The sequence below is a fragment of the Heptranchias perlo genome, chromosome 27 (genome assembly GCF_035084215.1).
Source record: "Heptranchias perlo isolate sHepPer1 chromosome 27, sHepPer1.hap1, whole genome shotgun sequence".
Classification (NCBI taxonomy): Eukaryota; Metazoa; Chordata; class Chondrichthyes; order Hexanchiformes; family Hexanchidae; genus Heptranchias; species Heptranchias perlo.
This window is the reverse complement of record NC_090351.1, coordinates 34,948,329-34,973,993: the sequence shown is the minus strand read 5'-3', so window position 1 is coordinate 34,973,993 and position 25,665 is coordinate 34,948,329. Positions and strand designations below refer to the sequence as shown.

General features: G+C 47.3%; 1 protein-coding gene across 7 annotated transcripts in view; it reads left to right on the top strand.

The window, feature by feature from the left end:
- plekha6 (pleckstrin homology domain containing, family A member 6) overlaps positions 1 to 25,665 on the top strand; it is a 259,562-nt gene that overhangs the window by 24,578 nt on the left and 209,319 nt on the right. Inside the window, exon 1 of one of the 7 annotated variants that reach the window (XM_068007646.1) lies at positions 4,203 to 4,388. The exons of the other annotated variants lie outside the window; for them this stretch is intronic. The gene's annotated coding sequence lies outside the window, so the exon portion shown is untranslated. Of the gene's footprint in view, positions 1 to 4,202; positions 4,389 to 25,665 lie in introns of those variants that run through there. 7 annotated transcript variants of the gene reach the window in all.

Genomic DNA, 25,665 nt, shown 5'->3' with positions numbered 1-25,665 from the left:
TGCAACTGATTGATTGATTGGCCCTGGGGAGACAAGGCGAGTGAGGAGGTGTATCCTGGTGTCCAATTAATTGCCCTTCAGCGGACGGCAGTGACTTCAAAACATTACAGGATGTGCGAAACAACAGAGGTGGGACCGATCCTCTGGGATGGACATTACCAAGCCAGCCATCTCGGGTAGAGGGGTTTTGTGGTGAAAGTGACATTTATTGTAGGATTAAAGCTACTGGGCCAAATGGTGTAGTACAGGGCATCACCAAGATTGAAAAGAGCAGGAGAGAGTTAAAGGCCAATTGATTAGTGGTGGTTAGATGACATCAAACTTGTTTTTGTTTAAAGCCTTTTAGGTTGTACGAAGGAAGACTTGGGGAGGCAAGGAATTTTGACATACTTGGATATAATAAGTTGATGGAATTGGTGTGATAAGCGAGATACTTATTTATGGCAAAATAGATGCAATAATAGAGTCATAGAATGATACAGCACAGAAGGAGGCCATTCAGCCCATTGTGCCTGTGCCAGCTCTTTGAAGGAGCTGGTCCAAATTAGTCCCACTCCCCTGCCCTTTCCCCATAGTCCTGCAAATATTTTCCCTTCAAGTATTTATCCAATTCCCTTTTGAAGTTTATTATTGAATCTGCTTCCACCATCCTTTCGGGCAGCGCATTCCAGATCGTCACAGCTCGCTGCGTTTTTTTTTAAAAATGCCTCCTCATCTCGCCTCTGGTTCTTTTGCCAATTACCTTAAATCTGTGTCCTCTGGTTACCGACCCTTCTGCCACTGGAATCAGTTTCTCCTTATTTACTGTATCAAAACCGTTCATGATTTTGAACACCAATTAAATCATGGAATTTGATCTGGAATTTCATGTAATAAAAACAGAGTTTGATATATTCAGTCACCGTGAACCAAAGGGCCTAATTGTGAATGGATAGAATCATGGAATGTGATCCAGAAACATTCCTTAAAAATCCTGGAATTGTTTCTGATAATGGGATTTGGCTTATTGAGTCCCTCCGTATCGGAGAGGAGAAGGGAGTATGAGGTACACCAGTCCCAACGAGGTGGGACACGGGTATTTCTTCACTGTTCCATTGTTTTTCTTTTCTTGGTGTCTTCTCACTCTTGAGAGTTGACAAAGGAACACTATCAACGAGACACAGGGGAGGGTAAGACAAAGTGCATAGGAAGAGCCCGATCATGAACGGGGACACTGGGGCTGTGTGTCTTATGAAAAAAATGCATTCATTTATTTTTTTGACAAAACACAAGGGTTGATAATAAACAGAGCAGTGTTTAAAGGCCATTTTCTGTGTGCCGAAGGGATGAGCTCGGAAGGCAGATGTGAGGGTGTCTTGTCATTGAAAGATTTATTGATGTTTGTGTTTAGAACCCAGCAGGTGCCTAAAAGGCCTGAAATGGACTGTTCATTTGGATCGAGTCTGTGTTCCAGTTGAGCTAAATGGCTGCAGAATTTTTCACCACAAATCTGTGCATGCAACAAATGTGCCCTTTATATAATGGCAGTAATATCAACTTGCATTTATTTAACACCTTTAACATAATAAAACGTCCCAAGGCACTTCATAGATGCTTATTTTTGGGGATAAAACCATTTTCAGCTGTATTAATAAAACTGCACCAGGTTACCACTCTTAAATACATCAAGGAATAGCTTTTAATGGAAAGAAAAAAAGAGAAACAATTACGTTCTATTACGCTGACCGATTGCGCTGGTTCATGGAAGATTTCACGTTCGTGATTATGCAAATGAATTTTAGCGGATACTTGAAACATAACGAATATATAGAATGGTACCGGGGATGAGGGACTCCAGTTATGTGGAGAGACTGGAGAAGCTGGGGTTGCTCTCCTTAGAGCAGAGAAGGTTACGGTGAGATTTAATAGACGTATTCAAAATCATGAAGGCTTTTGAGAGAGTAAATAAAGAGAAACTGTCTCCAGTGGCAGGAGGGTCGGTAACCAGAGGACTCAGATTTAAGGTAATTGGCAAAAGAACCAGAGGAGAGATGAGAACTTTTTTAAGCAGCGCATTATGATGGTGAAATGCACTGCCTGAAAGGGCGGTGGAAGCAAATTCAATCATAACTTTCAAAGGAGAATTGGATAAATACTTGAGAAGGAAAAATTTGCAGGGCTATGGAGAAAGAGCAGGGGAGTGGGACTAATTGGGATAGCTCTTTCATAGAGCTAGCACAGGCATGAGGGGCTGAGTGGCCTCTTTCTGTGCTGTATGATGTCCGATACCCTAGCCAGCGCATTTTGGGTGCAATTTCCGAATCTGTACCCCAACGTATTTAATCTGGTAGAGGGAGGAGAGGGCTCAGTGATTGGTACCCCTCCCCTGAAACTCAGCACACTGGACCATCAGACCAGGCGCACTGCTGCTTGTGCTATTGGTCTGTCTGTAACTTTAACACGTGCGTACGAAGGGTAAATGGCGTTAACCTGAACTGCGGCAGTGTGTTGCCCTGGGTTGGAAGCAACTTGCTCCCTGCTGGCCTCAGTTGGTTAAACGCGCTCTCCACGACTGGAACCGAACCTTACGGATCAGGAAGATCCCGACTTTGATCCCTGGCCTGTGCTGAGCTCATCTCAGCTAGTTTAACGGCAATTAGCCTTAGTGTGCTCACAGGAGTACGAGAATTCAAGTCAGGGTCAGGCTCATGGCTACTTCATTGGAACATTGGATGAGGACAGGATTGGGCACAGGTGACTTTAGGGTTGCCAACCCTCCAGGATTGTCCTGGAGTCTCCAGGAATTTAAGATTAATCTGGACACCACCGTGAGCAAAACCTGGGAGAAAAATCATTGGGGCGTTTTTTTTTTTTTAAATTTTTTTCCCCCATACTTTCCTTTGTTAGTTATAATAATAGTGGAGATGGGGAAAAATGGCTGTTTAACTGGGTGGAGCGGTTGGAAGTGGGAGGTCATGTGATGAAGCCTCCTGCAATACGTCCAACCAGAGTTGGCAACCCTACGAGTGAATGGCCCCCCGCCCCACCCATGGTAGAATAGTGTGCCAGAAACATTGCCTGGCATCAGACACAAAGAATGGCCAATCAAGTGTAAAACTGTAGGGCAGCCAGTGTTTTAAAACCTTCAGAAGGAAACAGAAAATTGGCATTAAAAAAAAAAATAATAATTTTTTGTGGGTGGGAGTAAGGAAAGGAAATTGGTACAAGGTTGTTGAAAAATGGAAGCATTATCATAAATTGGGGAGGGGAGAAGCTGGGGTAATATTAAGGCTGACATCGAGCTTCCATTACTCAGATAGAAAGAAAGACTTGCATTTATACAGCGTTTTTCACGACCTCAGGACTCTCCCAAAGCGCTTTACAGTCAATTAAGTACTTTTGAAGTGTAGTCACTGTTGCAATTTAGGAAACGAGGCAGCCAATTTGCACACAGCAAGATCCCACAGACAGTAATCTGGTAAATGACCAGATAATCTGTTTTAGCGATGTTGGTTGAGGGATAAATATCGGCCAGGACACCGGGAAGAACTCCCCTGCTCTTGTACGAAATAGTGCCACGGGATTTTTTTACGTCCACCTGAGAGGGCAGGCGGGGTCTCGGTTTAACATGTCATCTGAAAGACGGCACCTCCGACAGTGCAGCACTCCCTCAGTATCACGCTGAGGTGTCCGCCTAGTTGATGTGTCGCTGGACTAGAACTTAAACCCGTGAACTTTCTGCCTCCGAGGCGAGAGTGCGACCCACCGAGCCACATACTGCATCCCAGCTTAAAATTTACCTTCGAAACGCTGCTGATTTCTCCCACCACCCCACCCAGTCAAACTGCTGACTCGATGGGCCAGGGAATCGATAAAGAATCAGAGGAAAAACACGTTGCTTTGCAAAATAAAGTGATAATTACTCCTGAACCTCTGTCTCGCTTTCATCAGTTGGAAATTGGGATGACTGTGCGGCGGTGATGGGGTTAATATCCAGCAGATTCACGTGACTGCTCTCCCGGCTCATAATGAGAGCTGTAAAATCATGTGACCGTGAGTACCTTGGGATTCTTTGGTCACTGAGCATGCTCCGTGCGCCTGTGTCAGATGCTGCTTCTGCAGCATCTTTTCCCTTCCAGCTTTCTCCCCCCCCCCCCCCTCCCCCGCCCCCCCGCTCCCCCCCCCCCCTCCCCCGCCCCTACTCCTCACCCCCCTCCCCCTTTTGCTGGCTCGGAACTGGGTGGGTACACTGTTTCCCAGAGAACCTGGGAGAGACGGACATCACTGTGTGGACACAGTGTTGCACCGTTGGGGTTAGCTGTCCCCTTTTAATCAGAAAATAAGTATGCAGTGGGGATTTAAAGTCAGTCCTGACACCACCTAACCAACCATCCACAAGCAGGTGTCTGGTAAGTCTCAACGTGCACTAGAGCAGCATTTTAAGCTGTCGGGGCTGGAGTTATTTATTCGATGTTGGGCAGGGGGGGGACTTTTGTCTATTGTATTAATTAGTAGTGACGCCTTGTCATTCCCTATTCTTTCTTCCCTGCTGCAAGGAAATCAATTCTTGACCTTGCTTGTGAGACGGATTCCTGCCATGTTTCCTGCAGTGTATCCATAGCAACCAATTAGTAAATGGTTCTCTTACGGAGCTCGCGGTGTAAAGAAGCAGAAGAGGATTGTTATGGTTTGAAAATTACTAATCAGATTTGAGAGGGCATTGACTGTGGTAATGGGAAGGTTGGAAGGCAGAGAGGGTCTTGGATCCTTGACTGTCGAGCGGAGGGTGCTGACAACTGATTGCATTCAGGGCCAAAGTGATTTGGTGATGAGGACAGGAGAGCTCGAAGCTGGCGCTTCACACATGGCCAGTGTGTGTTTGGCTTGGGCTGGTTCAGCAGATTATATAACTGTCTCTCTGTGTGTGTGTGTGTTGCTCGTTCTCTCACGCTGTGGTGTTCTCTCGCGCTCTCTGTTGCGCTCTGGCTTGCACGCTCTCTGCCGCGCTCTCTGTCTCGATAGGGTAGATGCTGAGAGGATGTTACCCCTCAAACTAGGGGACGTAGTCTCAGAATAAGGGGTTGCCCGTTTATGACGGAAATGAGGAGGAATTTCTTCTCCCAGAAGGTCGTGAATTTTTGGAATTCTTTACCCCAAAAAGCTGTGGAGGCTGAGTCATTGAATGCATTCAAGGCTGAGTTAGACACATATTTGATTAGCAAGGGAGTCAAAGGATATGGGGAAAGGGCGGGAAAGTGGAGTTGAGGTAAAAATCAGGTCAGCCATGATCTCACTAAATGGCTCGAGGGGCCGAATGGCCTACTCCTTCTCCTATCTCTTATGGTCTCTGTCGCGCTCTCTCTCTTGGTCTCTTTTGCGCTCTCGCTCTCGCTCCCTGCCGTGGATTTTGCCTTGGAGCAGGGGCATTAGAAAGAAAGACTTGCATTTATATAGAACCTTTCACGACCTCAGGACGTTCCAAGGTGTTTTACAGCCAGTGAATTGCTTTTGAAGTGTAGTCAATGTTGTAATGTAGGAAACTCATTAGGCATCCCTGTCTGAATCTGAACCCTAGAGCAACCTAATAAAAGCACAAATCCCTTTAGCAGCTATAGACACTCAGTAGCAAGTCTTTACGCTCTGGAATTTCCTCCCTAAATCTCTCCTCCTCTCCACCTCTCCTCCTTTTAAGACAGTCCTTAAAACCTACTTCCTTGACCAAGCTTTCGATCACCTGTCTTTATATCTCATAAGAACATAAGAAATAGGAGTAGGCCATACGGCCCCTCGAGCCTGCTCCGCCATTCAATCAGATCATGGCTGATCTTCAACCTCAACTCCACTTTCCTGCCCGATCCCCATATCCCTTAATCTCCCTAGAGTCCAAAAATCTATCTATCTCAGCCTTGAATGTACTCAATGATTCAGCATCCACAGCCCTCGGGTAGAGAATTCCAAAGATTCACCACCCTCTGTGTGAAAAATTCCTCCTGATCTCAGTCTTGAAAGGCCTACATCCTTATCCTGCGATTATGCCCCCTAGTTCTTGACTCTCCAGCCAGGGGAAACAACCTCTCAGAATCTTATGTTTCAATGAGATCACCTCTCATTCTTCTAAACTCCAGAGAGTATAGGCCCATTCTGTTCAACCTCTCCTCATAGGACAACCCTCTCATCCCAGGAATTAATCTAGTGAACCTTCGTTGCACCGCCTCTAAGGCAAGTATATCCTTCCTTGGGTAAGGAGACCAAAACTGTACGCAGTACTCCAGGTGAGGTCTCACCAAAGCCCTGTACAAATGTAGTAAGACTTCCTTACTCCTGTACTCCAAACCCCTTGCAATAAAGGCCAACATGCCATTTGCTTTCCTAATTGCTTGCTGTATCTGCATGCTAACTTTTCGAGTTTCTTATACCAGGACACCCAAGTCTCTCTGAACACCAACATTTAATAGTTTCTCACCGTTTACTCTTCCTACCAAAGTGAATAACCTCACATTTCCCCACATTATACTCCACCTGCCACCTTCTTGCCATCTCCTTATGTGGCTCGGTGTCAAATTTTGTTTGATAATCGCTCCTGTGAAACGCCTTGGGACGTTTCACTACGTTAAAGGCGCTATATAAATGCAACTTGTTGTTGTTTTGCACAATACTGTAAAATTCCGTTGCCGGAACATTCAACCTTAGCGGGGTGCGTCAAACGGGCGCTCGCCGATCGGCTGCCCTCTGTACGCCTCGCCGATTTTTTTTTCCTTTTTGTTGAAGGCGGGATTTGATTGGTATGGGGAGGAAGTGGATTTTCATCCTGGCGCTGTGAATGGTCCTTGTTTTCTTTGGTCAGTGAGGCCGGAAAGTGTTGTGAGGATGGGGGAGAGAATTGCCCTTGTTCGCACCTTCTGTCTGATGGTCAAGGGGCTGGTCTTGTACCACTGACCTTGAGCACTGCAGCTGATCCTCCCCTTGTTGATGGAAATCAGGCGGATGGTAATTTTAAACAGTATAACAGTTAACGGTACTTGGGGATGTGTAATGAGAGCATGTGCTTTAGGCTAACAGAGACAGCAGCGACAGATGCACGCCCTCGTGATTGGTCGCAGGCCCTCAGATTTTTCCTGATGAATTTTTATTTTCCCTCGAGGTTTCCTTCCTCCGTCTCCGCCCTCGTCGGCCGCCGTCCTCCGCCTCCGCCCTTCCCTCCCTCCTCACCTTGGGGTATGTAAACTTCATAGGTAATGTACGCTGCCTGGATGGAGTCTAGGACTAAGGGACACAGCTTAAAAATTAGAGCTAGGACCGAGGGGCCATTATCCCCAAATGTGAGCTTTGATATTACAACAGTGACTACACTGCAAAAAAAAAAGGACTTCATTGGCTGTAAAGTGATTTGGGACGTCCAGAGGTCATGAAAGGCGCTATGTAAATGCAAATTTTTCTTGACAGGGAATGTTAGCAAGCTATTCAACCACAGGAGGCTGAGTTCCATACTGTCCTCAACTAATGTGCATTTCCAGGAGGGGCTGCTGGTTAATGATCAGGACTAGAAACTCTTGGTTATTTCCCCCTCTCCTTAATTCAGGGGTGTTGAGGCTAATTGCTGTACCCCCATCAGTTACCTCAGGTAACTAAGTACAGACTGGGGATCAGCCTTAGAAAGGATATATTGGCCTTGGAGGGAGCGCAGCGTAGATTTACTAGAATGATACCTGAACTCCAATGGTTAATTTACGAGGAGAGATTACACAAACTAGGGTTGTATTCCCTGGAATTTAGAAGATTAAGGGATGATTTGATCAAAGTTTTCAAGATATTAAGGGGAACCGATAGGGTAGATAGAGAGAAACTATTTTCGCTGGTTGGGGAGTCGAGGACTAGGGGACATGGCCTAAAAATTAGAACCAGGACTTTCAGGAGTGAAGTTAGGAAACACTTCTACACGCAAAGGATGGTAGAAGTTTGGAACTCTCTTCCGCAAACGGCAGTTGATGCTAGCTCAATTGTTAATTTTAAATCTGAGATTGATAGGTTTTTGTTAACCAAAGGTATTAAGGGATATGGGGCTAAGGTGGGTATATGGAGTTAGGGCACAGATCAACCATGATCTCATTGAATGGCGGAACAGGCTCGAGGGGCTAAATGGCCTACTCCTGTTCCTATGATGCTGTGTTACAAAAAAGCACAGGGATAAAAAATGTTCTGTCTCCTCTCTGCCTCTATAATGCACCCTGCTGATTTATGGCTATTTAATATTAATGTGATACGGCGCTTGTGTACTGCTCTGATATATGGTCTCTTTAATAGCCTCCTTGTACCATGGTCCTGTTTGCTGTGCGGTTGTGCTTCACTTTGCTGGGTTTGTTTACGTTGCACAGTGCGGTGCACGGACACCAGACGTGGATACGCTCTGTAATTGAGACTGTGGTGCAGGCTGATCCTCCCTTGTTGCACTGTCTCTCTCTTACAATGCACTGGGGAGATCCAAGACATTGGGCGACAATTTAAATGCTCCCAGTTCCACGGGGCACTGATGGCGTAGTTCGATTATTTTGTCACCCATTGTTGAACGCGGGGAGGAGCACAGTGCGATTGTGTCTGTGTGTCATCTGATTGCCTTCTCTCCCGTTGGTAATGGTGTTGGATTTCAGTGCTCAGCTACTGGTGAGGACAATGGAGGGAGAGACCTTGTTAACCCCTTAATGTACCAACATATGAACAATGATGGACAGAAATGAAGGCCGGGTCAAAATCCTGGAACACCCTACCTAACAGCACTGTGGGAGAACCTTCACCACACGGACTGCGGCGGTTCAAGAAGGCGGCTCACCACCACCTTCTCGAGGGGCAACTGGGGATGGGCAATAAATGCCGGCCTTGCCAGCGACGCCCACATCCCGAGAATGATAAAACAAAGGATGGCCCGTCCAGCCTGTCCCACACAAGTATGATACCTTGTGCACCACAATATATACACTCCCCACCCCACCGAAAATCACGTGATCTCCTGGGAGAGGCGAAAAACCAGATTAAAAACCCAGGCCAATTTGGGGGGGGGGGGGGGGGAAATTGGGAAATTCCTTTCCTTACCCCCCCCCCCCCAACTTAGGTAATCGAAAGTAGCCCAGGAGATCAGTGTGGCCCTGATAATTCTATGCATTATCTACCTTTTGTACGAGGTGATCTCTGCCCCAGCCAGAAACAGGTCCAGCTCTCGCTTGAAGGAATTCAGCTAATTGGTGTCCACCGCAAGAGCCTGCAGCCTTTTCCAGAGGGCCACAATTCTCTGGGAAAAGAACCACCTCCTGACATCTAACCTTGATTTGGCGGAGCGCGTACTAGTGCAGTGTGTACTGGCGCAGTGTGTACACGCCGCTGTTAGAAAGGGCACGTGCGTGAGAAAACAGTTTTTAAAAAAAAAACTAATGTAGTGCCTTTCACAGACCAAAACTTCCATCGGGCAAGAGCAGGATTGAACTCAGCTATGAGGCCCCCCCATTGCAACATAGTCTGGCACCATTCACTTTCTAGGCTCGCACATGATGCATGCCTGCTTGGGTGGAGTATTGCAGGACTGTTGGTGGAATTATATCTCCAGCATGAGTGAGTGTTTTCGGGAGAGGAGGGAAGGAAATGGTGGGGGCGGTGGAACAGAATGTGTTTGTTCCATGATGCGCGCTAGACGTCCATCGGCGATGTTTTGATCGGTTCCCCCTCCTCGTGGTTGCGTGCTTTACACCATGAGTGAGCCGCACTGACTAGGAAGGCCCTAGGTCCGATCTTTTGGCCTGAGCCGAGTTAGCTGATCTCAGCCAGTAATGGGCGCGGGTGTTTGCAGAAGACCTCATCACCTCTCTGTTAGGGAGGGGGTAAAACCTCAGACCGGGGCGTCCCTGCTCCTGATCCTGATTCACCGCCCCCTGCTGGACGGTGTTCATTTTGTGGCTGTCGGGTGAGGACAGGAGACTGCCCGCTGTGGTTGAATAGTCTGCCGACACTCTCCGTCAAGCCTCGCGCAGGAAGAGTAGCCACATGGATGAGCTACAGGAGGGTATCTGTGGAACAGGAATTGGTACCTTTTGAGGGAGAGAGAATGTGGGGGCAGCGGCAGGGGTTGAAATTACCAAGAAGAGGAAAGAAATTAAGGTAATTTAAAGTGGGAGAGGAGTGGTGTCAGGAGCCTGATTTATTTATGTATTTAACCTCTGCTGTTTTCAGCTTCAAGTGTGGTGGTTTTGGCCCTTCACTAAGGTAGCATAGAAGGAGGCCATTTGGCCCATCGTACCTGTGCCGGCTCTTTGAAAGAGCTATCCAATTAGTCCAACTCCTCCGTTCTTAGTAAAAAGAAAATGTACATTCAGTGCACAAAACCTGTGCCTGCTTTCCAAATCCTGGATCGACTGTTGCTTTGGGAGATTCACGGCAGTGGTGATTCTGACATATACATTATTGCCCTTGAGGCCTAACAGGAGTGATGACTCTGTCAATACCAGCACCTCAGTGCACTCTGAGATTCAGCATAGTTCTCACACTTGCGCCCTGGGATCCCTCTGGTGTTTAAATGAGCGTCAAGGCAGCCTGCAACAATCCCCTTGCATGTTGGCAGAGAGACAGTAGAGTCGTGTTGTGCAAGGTTATTTATTTTATTGACTTGTTTTCCACTTTGTTTTTACTGCACTTGGAGAATGGGTCCAAGTGTTGGCTCGTTCAATGAAATATATATATATATGGGAGACACAAATTGTCTTTGTACTGTGTAATCACTTGGCCATTCAAACTATCTATCTCTTACTTATCGAGCATTACTCAGTTCTAGCAAGTCAGCGCTACCCATGTAAATGAGTCAGACAGCAAAAAGCATTTGTGGTAATGACAGGTGAGTTTCTCCCTCCAGTGTCCTTTTCTTGCCCATTGCCTCCGTGCTTCCTAACTCCATGCCAGTACTGAGGTGTGTCTTGTTCGTTTTATAATGGCTTGTACCTTCTGGAACTTGGGTGAGGATGAGGAGGGGGGGTGGGGGGTTCTCTTAAGCGAGTGTAAAAGGAACAAAGGAGCCTTACTGTTGCTAACATCACTCGTGTTGCCATGCCTTCAGCAGCAGCTGGTCAAGCATTGCTGCCAGGCTCGCCAACGTACAGTGTAATTGAGCAGACTTGATGGGCTCAACCATTCCATCTGTCATTGCACAGGCCCAGAGATGGAGCTGGCTAGATTCAAAGACCATTTGGGCAGCTGTGCACTGGGTTTCATGTTGGTGTAGCTGTACATTTTGGCTACAAGGCGACAGGAGCTTATGTCGATATAAATCGGTACTGTTATTCACGCTGTTGTATAATGTTATACATTTTTGAGAATTGTGGTATTTTGTGAACAGTGGGCACTGTTGTTCGGGGTGGGGAGGGAAGATGCATGAATCTCGGGGGCCAGGGTGCACTGGGACAACCCGGCCTGGGCTACTAAATCATACAGCACAGAAAGCGGCCATTTGGCCCATCGTGCCTGTGCTGGCTCTTTGTAAGTGGTATCCAATTAGTCCTACTCCCCCCATGCTCTTTCCCCGTAGCTCTGCAAATTTAGGTTGGATAACTATTCTTATGGCAGCTGGAATGGCTGGGGATGTACTTGCATTTTTTGACTGGGATCAACATTTCTACTCCTTGAAAAATGTGCTGTAGGGTCTGGCTGGTGCAGCCGGGCAGGCTTTGGCTTCTCATCTCTGGAACCTGGATTTAAATCTAGTGCAGACTATCTAGTTGTAAGGGACTGACCCAATATGGGTTTGGATGGTCTTGATCCAGTTCCTAATTGGCTTTGAACCCACTGTGCAAAGCTGCCTATAATTGGGGCTAATTGACAACCTCACTATGGGAAACAGTGGGGAATGGCAAAAAATGTCAGTGGTACAACAACATCAGTAACGACTTGCATTTATATAGCGCCTTTAACAGAGGAAAACGTCCCAAGGCACTTCACAAGTGTTATCAGACAAAATTTGACACCGAGCCAAAGAGGAAGACATTAGGACAGGTGACCAAAAGCTTAGTCAAAGAGGTAGGTCTTAAGGAAGGCCTTAAAGAAGGAAAGGGAGGTGGAGAGGTTTTAGGGAGGGAATTCCAGAGCTTAGGGCCTAAATGGCTGAAGGCACCAATGGCAGGACGAAGGGAGTCAGAGATGCACAAGATGCCAGCAGGGAGTGTTCTTCTAACTTTGGATCTGAAGCACTTTGTTAGGGCATTGACCACGCGCATTGAAACCACCCAATGGTGAGTGGCCCCCACCAGCTGCTGCAGCGAGAGGCGGCTGAGGTCTTTGGCAGCCTTCACACCATCCGCCCTATCCTTCGCAGATGCCTCGGTTTGTGTGACTGCTGCCCGTTGCTGCCATCATTCCCTCCGGCAGCAGCAGCAGCACGAGGAGGAGGAGGAGGCGGTTCCGTCACTCGGGTCCTGGCCGTGTGGATCCGCACACTCCGGCTTCAGCCCAGCTCGGGCTCCAGGTTGTCCCGCGCGACCGCACGCGGTTCCCGCTGACGGCTGGCCTCCAGCTGCAGGGGAACAGCAACAACTGGATTGCGATCGTTCCTAGGTGTGGGGGCAGCCGTTGATTTAAATGTACCCGACTCACATTTGTTCAGATCCGGCGTCCTCATGCTCACCACCCCCCCCGCCCACTCTGGGCTAGATGACAGCATAGCCACCTAGAGCTGGCTCACATATGCCTGTCTCCTGAAATCCAAATTAAACGAGCCTTATAAAAGCAGCTTTTGAGTGAAATTAGGCCAGTTTCTCTTCGAACCCATTATCTGCTGTGTTGGTGAATAATGTTAACATGGCGCCAACTAAATTTATTTACGTTGGGGTTATTGCGCTGGGTTAGGTAGTAATTAGCAGCCAAATTGGTGTAAGGCCGGACTGAGTGTGTGAAGGTTGCAAACTCCTGTAGAATTTTCCAGTGCTCTTGACTTCCAATCCAACCAGATTTGATGTTGAGGGAGTGGCAGAGGAGAGCAGAGTTGGTACGTGTGACTGTTGCGTTTTGCGACAGTCTGAAAGCTTCATGGTCACTTTTACTGATACCAGATTCTTTTTTTTAAACTGAAGTCAAACTCACAAATTGCCAGGGTGGGATTTGAACTCGGGTTCTTACTGGATTATTAATCCAGGCCGTGAGGATTTCTAGTCCAGTAACATAACCACTATACTCCCAAAGCTGGCTTGCCCGTTCCACTGAAAAATTCACTCCTGCCCCAAGCGTGAACTCTGACCTTTGATCACATTGCCGGCTGAGGGGTGCTGGTCAGCAAAATATAAGCCGAATGAGTCGACGATCCACCAGGAAGATGGAAGTGGTGGTGTGGTAAAGTTGGTGCTGGTGTGAGCTGTCACTGGCAGAGACTTGGGCACAATCTGTGCAAGGTCAAGCAGTATTTTCTCCATCTCATTAAAAAATTTCTGCAGCGCTTGCTTTGGTGGGTGTTGAGCAACTCCTGCTCTTTGCAGTATTTTACTGTGTGTCGTGGCTCCGCATAACACAGGTGCTAATAAGTATAGGCTGTCGTCGGGGAGGCTGGCCCGCTACCATTGAAATTCTGACTCTGCTGCATTTTGCCAAGGAGTGACTCAATTAAAAATGTGTGGACTTGCCCCTGGGGATATGAAAGAAAGAGAGAATGAAAGGCAGATTTGCATTTATATAGCTCCTTTCACGACCCAGGACGTCCAAAAGCGCTTTACAGCCAATGAAGTACTTTTTGAAGTGTAGTCACTGTTGTAATGTAGGAAGCCAATTAGTGCAAAGTCAGGTCCCACAAACCGAAATGTAATAATGAACAGTAATCTGTTTTAGTGGTTGTTGGTTGAGGGATAAATATTGGTCAGGACACTGGGGAGAACTCCCCCTGCTCTTCTTTGAAATAGTGCCACGGGATCATTTACGTCCACCTGAGAGGGCAGACGGGGCCTCGGTTTAATGTCTCATCCAAGAGATGGCACTTCGCACAGTGCAGCACTCCAGTGTCAGCCTAGGTTTTGTGTGTAAGTCTCCTGGAGTGGGACTTGAACCCATGACCTTCTCAACTCAGAGGCAAGAGTGCGACCCACTGAACCACGGGAGGGGTGAGGGAGGAGGAGACATTGCCACGTGGGGTGTCCTGTTAATCTGGGTTATTGTACTTGCTGAAAATCTTGACCAGGGGAACGGGGGCGTTGGAAGATATAACACAGTTTATGGTCTTGATGGCAGTGGTAGCATTGGAGACGTTTCCATTCAGAGCCTGAGGGCAGTATTGTGAATTGGGAAACATTTGGTCTATTTCTCCAGTTGGTTTTTCTGGAGCTACCTGTGTTTTGTACTAGTGAGCAGCTCCAGATACTGAATCCGTGAATCCCTGCATAAAAATATCAGACCACCTTCCCCCCTTCAAGGCAGACTCTTGCGGGGATGATGCTTTCATTGGTACCAACTGACCGCCACCCCCCACCCCCGAGTTCTTTATCTGAGACGCCTTTTCTCAATCACCCAGTGGGCGAGCCCAACTATCTCACTCTTCCAGGGAAGGCTCAGGTTCCTCCATCACAGCATCTAAACGTTTCTTGAAGGATTTGGAGTTTTTGTTTCCACTACATGACCTTTAAGACCATTTCAAGCATTAATTGTTCTTTGTCTGAACAGTGAACAGACCATAAGCTCTGGAATTCCCTCCCCAAACCTCTCCACCTCTCTCTACTCCTTTAAGATGCTCTTTTAAAACCTACCTCTTTGACCAAGCTTTTGGTCACCTGCCCTAATATCACCTCATGTGGCTCGGTGTCAAATTTTGTTTGATAATCGCTCCTGTGAAGTGCCTTGGGATGTTTTACTGCGTTAAAGGCGATCTATAAATGCTGTTTGGTGTTGGAACATCATTGGCTCAGAACAGCTGCCACAATTGCCAAGATTACAACAATCACTGCACTTGAAAATATAATTAATTTGTGAAGAGCTTTGATGTGACCAGGGCTACATAAATGCCGTTGCGATGTTGCAAGAATTACCCGCACTGCCTCTTTTCACCGGTGGCCCAACTCTGATCAATGAAATGACTGTCTTTCCTCTATAGTGGCTTCAATTGAGCAAATAATGAGCTCCTCAAGGAAGAGCCAACCCATCATCCCCCATATAGGCAGTAGTTAGCACCACTTAACACCTGACATATAGTCTAACTGGATGTTTCTCACATTTATGGAGAGATTCTTCTGGCTTGCCTTGATCCTTCTTGCCTCCCCTCATTTTCCCATGGGAGTTTTCAGTACTTCCTGTCACTCATTTGGTTTATTGACCCTGATTTTGATTGATTCTAGAGCCATCTCTTGGATGAGACATTAAACCGAGGCCCCGTCTGCCCTCTAGGCAGAGTAGATAGAAAGAAACTGTTCCCATTGGCAGAAGGGTTGAGAACCAGAGGACACAGATTTAAGGTGATTGGCAAAAGAACCAAAGGCGACGTGAGGAGAAACTTTTACACAGCGAGTTGTTATGGACTGGAATGCGCTGCCTGAAAGGGTGGTGGAGGCAGATCCAATCATGGCTTTCAAAAGGGAATTGGATAAGTACTTGAAGGAAGAAAATTTTCAGGGCTACGGGGAAAGGGTGGGGGAGTGTGACCAACTGGATTGCTCTTGCAGAGAGCCAGCACGGGCTCGATGGGCCGAACGACCACCACCTGTGCTGTAACCATTCTATGATTCCAATCTCTTAATATAGAAATAATGAATGAAATATCTCATTGAATATTTTGTGTGGAGCAGTGTCATTTGTGTGTATATATATATATATATATATATATATATTTTCAATCCTATAACTTCAGTATTATCTCTTCAAAGAATAGTTTCACTTCTTTCCATTAATTTTTGAGACCTATGGATAAAGCTGTTGAATTCTTCCCAACTGTTAGCATTTGATAAGCTGCGTTCTGAGGGCTCAGAGCCCATAGGATTTGAAGGTGATTTCCCAGTGAGAGTATGAACCCTCTTTGTAATTTTCCCCGGCCCCCAGTATATGAAGATCTCTCCGTACCGGCAGCCAAGTCCGTCTTAATGCCACCCGAGAGAAGGAATGTGACAGTGAGCTTAACAAAACAGGAATTGAAAAGGGTTGAACCTTTTTTTTTTGCTTGTTTGCATCTTCACCTGCTCCCTTTTTACCATATCTTCCAATCCATTTCCTCTCCAGAAACACACCTGGTTACCTCTTGAATTCATTTATATTCTTTGCTCTGAAGATCTCCCTGTGTAACTTATTCCACAACTCAGTTACCCTTTGGGTGAAAAAAAAAACCTCTGCCTGACTTCATATCTTTACTTCTCCGTTCCATTCATTTCCCAATTTTGACCTTGTCGCTAAAGAAACGAAAGAACTTGCATTTATATGGTGCCTTTCACGATGTCAGGAAGGCTCATAGCTCTTTCTAGCCAATGAAGTACTTTTTTTTTGAAGTGTAGTTACTGTTGTAACTTAGGAAACACGGCAGCCAATTTGCGCACAGCAAGGTCCCACAAACAGCAACGTGATAATGACCAGATAATCTGTTTTTAGGTGTTGGTTGAGGGATAAACATTGGCCGGGACACTGTGGAGAACCCCCCTGCTCTCCTTCGAAACAGTGCCATGGGATCATTTACGTCCACCTGAGAGGGCAGTCTCGGGCCTCGGTTTCACGTGACATCCGAAAGATGGCGCCTCCGACAGTGCAGCACTCCCTCGCTACTGCACTGCAAGTGTCAGCCTAGATTATGTGCACAAGTCTCTTGAGTGAGACTTGAACCCACAACCTGCTGACTCAGAGGCGAGTGTGAGCCACCACCTACATTTCACATCGTTCACCTGACGAAGGAGGAAGCCTCCGAAAGCTTGTGAATTTAAAATAAAATTGCTGGACTATAACTTGGTGTTGTAAAATTGTTTACAATTCACAAAGATCGGTAGAGATAAGGAAGGTCTTTCGACCCTCTATTTCATCCTTCCATAGAAACCTACAACCCTCCTCCCTCTCCATTACAGCATTTTACAGCCTCTTCCATATCTCCAGAGGTTTTGCTTCCTCTGTCCGAACCTCATGATGAACAAGTTGCCTGGATGAACTTTGTCGATCCCCATCCCTTTCATTATTCCGAAATTCAGTTGGACCGAAGTCTACTGCTTCCTCCAGCAATGCCACAAGAGTTTGAGAAATTGGAAGAGCAAAGCAAAGGAACTCATGCTCCTCACTATTGTGGCACCGTGCCCCCACATCACCTCAGTGAACGTAATCATTTCATTATCAGACACATGACGCGAGTTTCTTTTGGTGTTCACGCTGAAGCCCAGAGTACAAGCAGAGCAGGTTTCTGGTTCTTTTAGCTAACACACAGTTCTTTTTAAATTCAATGAATACTTTTTCCAAAATGGAAAAACAAGCTTTTGGCAAAATTCCCAAAAGCTGGTGAGCAGTTTCACGCAGAGTTAGATTGTTGCCTCTGCTGTTGAGGATTCAGATCTAGGGACGAGAACTGATTTCCTGACAGCAGATGCTAATTTAAAAAAAAAAATTTGTTCTCTGGATGTGGGAAACGCTGGCAAGGCCTCATCCATTGCCCATCCCTCGCTACCCTGAGAAGGTGGTGGTGGGCCTTCTCCTTGAACTGCTGAAGTCCTTGTGCTCTCGTGATGGTGTTACATAGAATTACTTGGAAATAGGCCGTTCAGCTCAACCAGTCCATATTGGTGTTTATTCTCCACATGAACAGTAGTCCTAATTCCATGTGCCCACCCTGTTCCTATATTCCTTTATTTCCCTTTCTTTCTGTTCTTAAAAGTTGACGTGGTCTCTGCTTCAGTTGCTAACTCTGGTAGTGCATTCCACCGCCTCATAACCTTCTGTGCAAAAACATAACGGAAATAGCGGGGAACCAAGGGTCTAATGAGAGTGAGGAACTTAAAGTAATTAAGATTAGTAAAGAAAAAGTACTGAAGGAATTAATGGGACTAAAAGCCTACAAATCCCCTGGACCTGATGGCCTACGTCCTAGGGTATTAAAAGAGGTGGCTGCAGAGATAGTGGATGCATTGGTTTTGATCTTCAGAATTCCCTAGATTCTAAAAAGGGTCCCTGTGGAAGGTAGAAAATGTGACCCTGCTCAAGAAAGGAGGGAGAGAGAAAACAGGGAACTATAGGCCAGTTAGCCTGACATCAGTAGTAGAGAAAATGCTAGAATCTATTATTAAGGATGTAGTAACAGGATACTTAGAAAATCATAATATGATTAGGCAGAGTCAACATAGTTTTATGAAAGGGAAATTGTGTTTTACAAACCTATTAAAGTTTTTTGAGGGTGTAACTGGCAGAGTAGATAAGGGGGAACCAGTGGATGTAGTATATTTGGATTTTCAAAAGGCATTCGATTAGGTGCCACACAAGAGGTTGTAACACCAGATTAGGGCTCCTGGGATGGGGGGTAATTTATTAGCGTGGATTGAGGATTGAATAACGAACAGAAAACAAGACAGTAGGAATAAACTGGTCATTTTCGGGTTGGCAAGTTGTAACTAGTGGGGTGCCGCAAGGATCAGTGCTTGGGCCTCAGCTGTTTACAATCTATATTAATGACTTGAGGGGTCCGAGTGTTATGTATCCAAGTTTGCTGATGATACAAAGCTAGATGGGAAAATATGCAGTGAGGAGGACACAGAGAGGCAGAAAGGGGATATAGACAGGTTAAGAGAGTGGGCGAAAAGGTGGCAGATGGAGTATAATGTGGGGAAATTTGAAATTATCCACTTTGGTAGGAAGGATAGAAAAGCAGACTTTTTTCAAAGGTGAGAGACTAAGAAATGTTAGTCAGAGGGATTTTGGGTATCCTTGTACACGAATCACAGAAAGTTAACATGTAGATACACCAAGCAATTAGGAAGGCAAATGGTATGGCCTTTATTGCAAGGGGGTTGGAGTATAAGAGTAAGGAGGTCTTGCTGCAATTATATAGGGCTCTGGTGAGACCACACCTGGAGTACTGTGTACAGTTTTGGTCTCCTTACCTAAGGAAGGATATACTTGCCTTAGAGGGGGTGCAACGAAGGTTCACTAGATTGATTCCTGGGATGAGAGTGTTGTCCTATGAGGTATGGGCCTATATTCTCTGGAGTTTAAAAGAATGAGAGGTGATCTCATTGAAACGTATAAAATTCTAAGAGGGCTTGATAGGGTAGATGCCGAGAGGTTGTTTCCTGTGGCTGGAGAGTCTAGAACTAGGGGTCGGGGGTCGGCCATTTAGGACCGGAAAAATTTCTTCACTCAGAGGGATGTGAGTCTTTTGAATTCTCTACCCCAGAGGGCTGTGGATGCTGAGTCGTTGAGTATATTCAAGACTGAGATCAATAAATTTTTGGATAATAAGAGAATCGTGGGATATGGGGATCGGGCGGGAAAGTGGAGTTGAGGTAGAAGATCAGCCATGATCTTATTGAATGGCGGAGCAGGCTCGAGAGGCCGTATGGCCTACCCCTGCTTCTATTTCTTATGTTATCTCCGTCCAAAACTCATATTTAATCTTCCATCTATATCCCCCTCATTCTAGATCTCTCAATCACTGGAAAAAGTTGGGGGGAAGGGAGGAATTCACCTTGGCCAATGGTGCAAAATGGGCGACAGTGAATGGGCAGCCCGTTTTACACTCCGTGCGATTTTCTTTTCCATCGGAAAGTCCTATCTGTTCCTAATTTTAAACATCTCTATCAAATCACCCCATAATCTCCTTTGTTCTATTGAAATCAGCCCCAGTCTTTGTATTTTGCATTTCCTCATTCAAACGCAATATCCTAGTGAATCTGCACTGTACCCTCTCTCTATTGCCTTAACATCTGTCCTGTAATGTGGAGCCCAAAACTGCACGCACTGCTCCAGCTGTGATCTGACTGAGGCTTCATATAGATTCACCATTACATCTGGGCTTTTATATTGTATGCCTTTTGACATAAAACTCAGTATTGCATTAGCTATTTTCATGGCCTTGTCCACTTGAGGTGCTGCTTTCAATGTCTTGTGAACCTGACCCCCTAAATCCCTCTGTGTTTCCACATCATCCAACCTTTCCCCATTCTGAGTATAATTATTACTTTTCTTTTTCTTACCAAAATGTATCACCTCGCACTTACTGATATTGAATTCCATCTGCCACTTAATTTTTTTGCCCATTCCACCATCTTATCAATATCCCCTTGTAACTACCTTTGGTCCTCAGAATTTATTTACTGTGCCTCCTATTTTGGTATCGCTTGCAAATTTGGACACCACTTCCTCTAATCCTCAATACAAATGAAGGCAGAGATTAATAATATATAATAAAAAAAATAATTTCCATGGGCCATCATGGACGCCAGTTTTAAGCTCTAGAATTATAACCAATACAAATGGAAGTTTGACTTAGTGAAGATGAAGGAACGGTGATGTATGTGCAAGTCAGGACGGTGAGTGATTTGGATGGGAATTGGAGGTTTTGATGTTCCCAATTTGCCCTTTTTGACAGTAGAGCTCACAGAGATGAGAGGTGCTGTCGAAGTAACCTTGGTGAGTTGCTGAAGTGCATCACATAGATGGTACATACTGCAGCTACAGTGCGCTGTTAGTTGAGGGGGATATTGAACCTGGGCAGTGGATATTGAGTCCATATGTGATGTTAAGTTGTCAACCCTCCCATCTCTGAGTGGTAGTACCCCAATCCTTTGAAGAACAGGAGATCATGTTCTTCAAAGGACATGATCTCCTGTTCTTCAAAGATTGATACCGGGTATGGAAGGGTTGTTTTATGAGGAAAGATTGAACAGGTTGGGTCTATACTCATTGGAGTTTGGAAGAATGAGAGGAGATCTTATTGAAACACACAAGATTCTGAGGAGACTCGATAGGGTAGATGCTGAGAGGATGTTACCCCTCGTGGGGGAATCTAAAACCAGGGGGCATAGTCTCAGAATAAGGGGTCGCCCGTTTAAGACGGAAATGAGGAGGAATTTCTTCTCCCAGAGGGTCGTCAATCTTTGGAATTCTTTACCCCAAAAAGCTGTGGAGGCTGAGTCATTGAATACATTCAAGGCTGAATTAGACAAATTTTTGATCAGCAAGAGAGTCAAAGGATTTGGGGAAAGGGCGGGAAAGTGGAGTTGAGTTAAAATCAGGTCAGCCATGATCTCATTAAATGGCGGAGCAGGCTCGAGGGGCCAAATGGCCTACTCCTGCTCCTATCTCTTATGGCCTTATGCTCTTATGGTTAACTGTCCCTTTGCTCCCGACCTGCCTTTCCTCCTTAAGGCAGTTCTTTATATACCCCCCAAACATCATGTGGCATCCATATGACCATGACCTAATTCACCCTCACCCACCAGTGACACTGTAGCCCCTTTAACCCAAATATGGACATGCTTCCACTTTGTTTCTCCCTGACTCTTTACAGCAGTTTTCCAGCAGACACAACTTAAAACAAACTGCAGCAAGACGGTTTAGGATAACATAAGCAGTAGCTGAATATGGTGTAATTTGTACGGTCGACCAAATTACTGGGACTATAACCAAACAGGCTAGTGCTTGTCCTGTGGGTACAGCCTGGGAGCAGTAACGGAGCAGAGGGAGAGGGGACAATCTATACCATAGCACAACCCTGGGAGTAGTAACTGAGTAGTCTTTGGCCACAGTTCTCGGGCAGGTGACTCTGTGTACTCTGCTACAGCCCTGGGAGCAGTATCCAAGTGTGGGATACTCTGTACCGTGGGCACAGCCCGTGGACAATGCCCAAGCAGTGAACTTTCTGCACTGAGTTGTGGGCACAGCCCTGGCACAGTAACTGAGCAGTGGACATTACTGTGGGCACAGCCTCTTCTCCCCCGCTCATGTTTTACATGGGGAACAATTTGAGGCTAAAGTGAGGAAAATATAATGAGAGCTTGGCCTTGTCCACTGCTGTTAACTGCTGGCTGACTTGGCATGTGTGTGGTACACGACCTTAAAGAAACTCTGCCAGTCAAAACATTCTTCATCCTATGAAGATTACGTTTTAAGACAAGTGTCGGGAATCTTCATTTGTTTCAATAATCCTAAGGTACAAGTAGTTCTGAGGATGTTCACAACGATTCTCCTGAACAAACCCAGCCTTTGAGAGTGAAGGCTCCTGATGAATGTTTCTTTTTCTTTGCATCAAAGCCCAATATTATTCAAGTGCGTGGGAAGTAGCTGCTCTCACAAGTTCGTTGTGAGCTGTTGAGTTTATCAGTTTTTTTTTAGATTGTGTTGTCCCAGCCAGTTACTTCCAGGTGGGAATATGATCAAATGTTTAGACTCAGAATAGAGTATGATTGGAGGCCATTATTAACCGGGGCAGTTTTGCAGGTGAAGTATGGGGTGCGAGTGTTCGTTTCAGATCTGTGATGAAGATTTGGCGTTGCCTAGTTCTGCCTAACAGAAAATCTATTCAGGGATTAGCAGGTAAATGTTCCACAACCTTCATTCATTGTATGGCCATAATTAGAACATTATATCCTTCAATTCTGAATTTTTTTTTTTGCTGTCTGTCTCTTTTCTGATACGTGTGTACATTTAGCTTCCCTTCTCTTGATGTGCCCTTAGGTCTTCCCTTTCCTCACTTTATTCGCTCTCTTTTTTCTCTCATGTTCTCTGTCTCTTGCTTTCTCTTTTTTTCCCTCATTCTCTTTCTCTTTCCCTCTCTCTTGCTTGCAGTGCTGTTAATTTCTGTTCGTATTACAGGTTAAAATGAAGACTCATAGACTCACTTTCAGTTCTGTGTATCTAGTATCTATTCTGCACCATGTGGAGCATGCTTCGTGATTTTTCAATGGGGATATTATGTACTGATATAATGCCTGCTCTTATGGAACACAGTGAGAATGAACTATAAAGCCTCTATTTATGTTGTTAGAGCATCTGGAAAGTTCGAATCTTGTTATTTTTGGACACAGTGTAGACATTTCCCAGTGGTCCTTGGAGCTGGACCCGATTGAATTGGCCACACACAGACAGAGAGTGAGACAGAGAGTGAGACAGAGAGTGAGACAGAGAGTGAGACAGAGAGTGAGACAGAGAGTGAGACAGAGAGTGAGACAGAGAGTGAGACAGAGAGTGAGACAGAGAGTGAGACAGACAGAGAGTGAGAGAGACAGAGTGTGAGAGAGACAGAGTGTGAGAGAGACAGAGTGTGAGAGAGACAGAGTGTGAGAGAGACAGAGTGTGAGAGAGACAGAGTGTGAGAGAGACAGAGTGTGAGAGAGACAGAGTGTGAGAGAGACAGAGTGTGAGAGAGACAGAGTGTGAGAGAGACAGAGTGTGAGAGAGACAGAGTGTGAGAGAGACAGAGTGTGAGAGAGACAGAGTGTGAGAGAGACAGAGTGTGAGAGAGACAGAGTGTGAGAGAGACAGAGTGTGAGAGAGACAGAGTGTGAGAGAGACAGAGTGTGAGAGAGACAGAGTGTGAGAGAGACAGAGTGTGAGAGAGACAGAGTGTGAGAGAGACAGAGTGTGGGAGAGACAGAGTGTGGGAGAGACAGAGTGTGGGAGAGACAGAGTGTGGGAGAGACAGAGTGTGGGAGAGACAGAGTGTGGGAGAGACAGAGTGTGGGAGAGACAGAGTGTGGGAGAGACAGAGTGTGGGAGAGACAGAGTGTGGGAGAGACAGAGTGTGGGAGAGACAGAGTGTGGGAGAGACAGAGTGTGGGAGAGACAGAGTGTGGGAGAGACAGAGTGTGGGAGAGACAGAGTGTGGGAGAGACAGAGTGTGGGAGAGACAGAGTGTGGGAGAGACAGAGTGTGGGAGAGACAGAGTGTGGGAGAGACAGAGTGTGGGAGAGACGGAGTGTGGGAGAGACGGAGTGTGGGAGAGACGGAGTGTGGGAGAGACGGAGTGTGGGAGAGACGGAGTGTGGGAGGGACGGAGTGTGGGAGGGACGGAGTGTGGGAGGGACGGAGTGTGGGAGGGACGGAGTGTGGGAGGGACGGAGTGTGGGAGGGACGGAGTGTGGGAGGGACGGAGTGTGGGAGGGACGGAGTGTGGGAGGGACGGAGTGTGGGAGGGACGGAGTGTGGGAGGGACGGAGTGTGGGAGGGACGGAGTGTGGGAGGGACGGAGTGTGGGAGGGACGGAGTGTGGGAGGGACGGAGTGTGGGAGGGACGGAGTGTGGGAGGGACGGAGTGTGGGAGGGACGGAGTGTGGGAGGGACGGAGTGTGGGAGGGACGGAGTGTGGGAGGGACGGAGTGTGGGAGGGACGGAGTGTGGGAGGGACGGAGTGTGGGAGGGACGGAGTGTGGGAGGGACGGAGTGTGGGAGGGACGGAGTGTGGGAGGGACGGAGTGTGGGAGGGACGGAGTGTGGGAGGGACGGAGTGTGGGAGGGACGGAGTGTGGGAGGGACGGAGTGTGGGAGGGACGGAGTGTGGGAGGGACGGAGTGTGGGAGGGACGGAGTGTGACAGAGGGACGGAGTGTGACAGAGGGACGGAGTGTGACAGAGGGACGGAGTGTGACAGAGGGACGGAGTGTGACAGAGGGACGGAGTGTGACAGAGGGACGGAGTGTGACAGAGGGACGGAGTGTGACAGAGGGACGGAGTGTGACAGAGGGACGGAGTGTGACAGAGGGACGGAGTGTGACAGAGGGACGGAGTGTGACAGAGGGACGGAGTGTGACAGAGGGACGGAGTGTGACAGAGGGACGGAGTGTGACAGAGGGACGGAGTGTGACAGAGGGACGGAGTGTGACAGAGGGACGGAGTGTGACAGAGGGACGGAGTGTGACAGAGGGACGGAGTGTGACAGAGGGACGGAGTGTGACAGAGGGACGGAGTGTGACAGAGGGACGGAGTGTGACAGAGGGACGGAGTGTGACAGAGGGACGGAGTGTGACAGAGGGACGGAGTGTGACAGAGGGACGGAGTGTGACAGAGGGACGGAGTGTGACAGAGGGACGGAGTGTGACAGAGGGACGGAGTGTGACAGAGGGACGGAGTGTGACAGAGGGACGGAGTGTGACAGAGGGACGGAGTGTGACAGAGGGACGGAGTGTGACAGAGGGACGGAGTGTGACAGAGGGACGGAGTGTGACAGAGGGACGGAGTGTGACAGAGGGACGGAGTGTGACAGAGGGACGGAGTGTGACAGAGGGACGGAGTGTGACAGAGGGACGGAGTGTGACAGAGGGACGGAGTGTGACAGAGGGACGGAGTGTGACAGAGGGACGGAGTGTGACAGAGGGACGGAGTGTGACAGAGGGACGGAGTGTGACAGAGGGACGGAGTGTGACAGAGGGACGGAGTGTGACAGAGGGACGGAGTGTGACAGAGGGACGGAGTGTGACAGAGGGACGGAGTGTGACAGAGGGACGGAGTGTGACAGAGGGACGGAGTGTGACAGAGGGACGGAGTGTGACAGAGGGACGGAGTGTGACAGAGGGACGGAGTGTGACAGAGGGACGGAGTGTGACAGAGGGACGGAGTGTGACAGAGGGACGGAGTGTGACAGAGGGACGGAGTGTGACAGAGGGACGGAGTGTGACAGAGGGACGGAGTGTGACAGAGGGACGGAGTGTGAACAGAGGGACGGAGTTGTGACAGAGGGACGGAGTGTGACAGAGGACGGAGTGTGACAGAGGGGACGGAGTGTGACAGAGGGACGGAGAGGGACGGA